Source organism: Apium graveolens, chromosome 8 (genome assembly GCF_009905375.1).
Source record: "Apium graveolens cultivar Ventura chromosome 8, ASM990537v1, whole genome shotgun sequence".
Classification (NCBI taxonomy): Eukaryota; Viridiplantae; Streptophyta; class Magnoliopsida; order Apiales; family Apiaceae; genus Apium; species Apium graveolens.
Window position 1 is genome coordinate 103854059 of NC_133654.1, and position 3595 is coordinate 103857653.

General features: G+C 31.7%; 1 long non-coding RNA gene across 1 annotated transcript; it reads right to left on the reverse strand.

Annotated features, from left to right (window-relative positions):
• Positions 1-1786: 1786 nt before the first annotated feature.
• On the reverse strand, positions 1787-2637 carry LOC141677548 (uncharacterized). Its single transcript, XR_012557455.1, has 3 exons — positions 2500-2637; positions 2320-2418; positions 1787-1898 (listed from the first exon to the last, which is right to left on the reverse strand). It is a non-coding gene; the product is annotated as an uncharacterized LOC141677548 (long non-coding RNA).
• Between the last annotated feature and the right edge of the window lie 958 nt (positions 2638-3595).

The window sequence follows — 3595 nt, forward strand, 5'->3', positions numbered from 1 at the left end:
GAGTCTTTTGTCTGATAGACCCTTCCATGTAACTTTAGAGCATTTAGTAGTTTTTGAAATCTACTAAAAATGTCAGTGAGAGACTCACTATCTTCACTATGAAAGTGCTCATATTGCTGAATTAATAGCTGCATCTTGTTTTCTCTAACTTGTTCAGTGCCATCACAGATAATCTGTATTATATCCCAAACTTTCGTGGCAATTTTTCAATTGATGATGTTGTCAAATATGTCACCATCAACTCCATTGAACAGGATATTCATGGCCTTCTTATCTTTCCTGACTTGTTCAATATCAGGATCAGACCATTCATGTCTTGGCTTGGGGACAGATGGCTCATTTCCAGTTACAGCTCTCATTGGTACATGAGGGCCTCTTTCTATGCAATCTACATAGGCCTCATCTTGAGAAAGTAAATGAAGATGCATCTTTACCTTCCAGTGATGGTAATTGTCTTCGTCCAGAAAAGGAATCTTGACTCCAACATCCTTCTTGTTCATCTTGTTATTTTGTTGTGATCTTTAAACCCTTTGTTTATCAAGAGCTTGCTCTGATACCAATTGTTAGTCCCTAACAATGCAACAAGAATTACAGAATGGGGGTTGAATGGAATTCTTGAACCTTTTTCACAAATTATAAAATGTTCTATCTTAATAATATAAAAGTGTTTGATTTGCAAAGTGCGGAATAAGAAGTTAATAAAATCAAAACACAAGTAATTAAAAATAAAAGTCTTTAAAAACTTTATGGTGGATTTGAATGTATCCACGAGAGATATATAATATATCAAGCGAACTCTGTGTAGCAAGATTTTCTCACAGCTGCTTACAAATGTGAATAACTAAGTTTACAGAGAAATGCTAAGAATACAGCTTACAAATGTTTCTCTGAGAATTTTCATGCTTAGTTTCTTGTTGTTCTATTTGCTACTTCTTGGTTTATATATCACCAAGATTACAAAGTAATAAGACAAGATAATAAAACAAAACCTATCAAGTCTAATACTATGCTGCTTTATTACTCTATTCCAACATCTTTGAATATCTTCATAATAGCATGGAAATGGCAATCCTTCTTTGTTCTCTAAAACCTAGTTGAATAGGCTTCCACATTCCTTTTGCGTACACTCGACGCAAGTGACTGTGTTGTCACTGTCAACATATGTTTGAATTGATTATTCGTCGGGTACATGATCATCCGTTGGGTTGCCTTGTTGATCATCCGTTGAGTGGCATTGTTGTTTATCCGTCGGGTAGTTATCTGGCACTTGACTTCATTTCATTTATGCAGAATTACAAAACATCATCTATGTACAATTAATCAACCTATCTTGCATATCTAATTAAAGTCAACATGACTTGAGTGCTACTACAGAATCTAAACAAGGTGTATGCAGAAATGTGCTACAGACTCATTATTACACAAGCTACTCACTCGATGGATAATTGATCATCATCTATCGGGACTATATTGAGTCATCCGTCGGGACTATATTCCTTATCCGTCGAGTGCTACATTTTTCACTAAGTAAAATCTACTAAGGTGTTTTCTTATGAAATCATCAAGTTCGCAACATATCCACAATAGTTGTATCTATTGTAACATTAATTTTGTTGTAATTAAGAAACAATGGTGATTAACGTAAAACCAAGTTTATATGTATTATGACAACATTTATTTATTATAATACAATAGGAAAATGCAACCATGAAATATAAATAATAAAAAGTATATTTTCTGCTGAGACACAATCTCAATATTAACATAAGCAATACAATGATATGATCTAATATGTTTATAACTTTCTAATATCTAGGGTTATAGAAACTTCAAGTTCACCCGCGGACCATGAAAAATACTAAAATTCGAAGCGGCACAAGCGATGAGAACCCATGTACCTAAAAAATATACAATACAACATGATTATTTAAAAATAAATTGATAACATTTTTGTTAATATTGTTCCAAGGATCGCAATCTAAGACAAGTGATTCATACAAACACTAGAAAAAAGAAACACTCCTAAATTGGGTGTTGGTTTATTGGAACTTTTAGTCGCAAACTCTACAAGTCTTATCTCATGCATCCCTATCTAGTCTAGCTATCTACTGATACCTTAAACATCTAAATCAATAAAAGGCTTCCAATAAAGAGATACCTCACTTGAAATGTACAAGTTCTCTCATTTTATATAATTACACACATAATCGATTACTTTGATGTATGAAGTTAATAAGAACAGTTTATGCATCACGATACATGCAAGGATATTTATATGTCTCTCTTTAACTTTACAATAAGATGAAGACCTAATATTACCTCATTTGAGGTAAAAACTAATGAGCATACATGTACATCTCTTCAGCTGATTTGTATTTTCCCTGCTACAGGTAATCCCAAGATAAATTTACTAATAAACTACAAATAAAGATGAACAAAAGTTAAGTAAGCACATAGACTTGAAAATATGGCAAAAATGTAGTACTTTATAAGATGCACCTTGCGTACTCATGCTCAATTTGCTTGAGTTTCTCTTGGATAATTTGGATCAGTTCATCAGTCCTCCCATATCTCTAAAATGAAAATCAAATGAACAAACATGTATTAAAAAGTCACATAGGTAGTGCAATATTTTACAATACTTTGTAAATATGAATAGAATGTACTATATGTGACAATACATGGGTATATTTATAAGCCAAAAGAAATGGATATCAAAATTAATGGAATAACAGATAGACAGCTAAACATAGATATATAACATTGACATGTGTTGAATGGAAACTTTAATGGCTGATGTCGCGTGCTATATTACTCTCGACAACTAAACATGGATATATTACCTTGACAAGGTTAGTGTTTAATTGTGCAGCCTGTCTCTCTCCTATAACCACCCGGCAAGCCACCTTTGAAAAAGAAGAAACCATTGATATTCATATTTTGAGTTCAATTGTAAACACCTCTTAATGTAGAACCAAGCCCCAGTGTGTACAATTTTACCAAGTAAAAAAATGAAGGTTGTATAACTTTAGAGAATGAAAAGTAATTTAAAGTTATAAATATTGAGAAAGGAAATATTATGAACAAACTAATCAAACATGATTAAGATAGTTAAAAAAATATTAAACAGAGAAATGTAAGATATATTGTTTTTTTAAAGAACTTTTTTTTTGCAGTCATCAAAGGGGTTTATTGTTGAGGATCATTTAAATCAAATAATTGTTCGCAAGTCTTGTAAATCATAAGCTAATCTCTACACACAACATTAGAAAGACAGTATACCGATAAAACACATATATTATCAATTATCATATCACAAGTAAATGTGACTCAGATATAGAAATCTAAAAAATAACAAATAATCAATCAAAACAAACACAGGAATCAAGTAATACATTGGTATAGTAAACTTTCCAAATCTAAAGCTTTATCTTAATTTTTCCAATACTCAATTCTTCTAATATGGGATGCTGGGTCTGCTGATGGTGAACTAATCTATACAATCCATAACAAATAAAGAGATATATAAGCATATATAAAACATAAAACTAATGATTCCCAAACACAAAGTTAGTACAGTTATGACTCCACACAA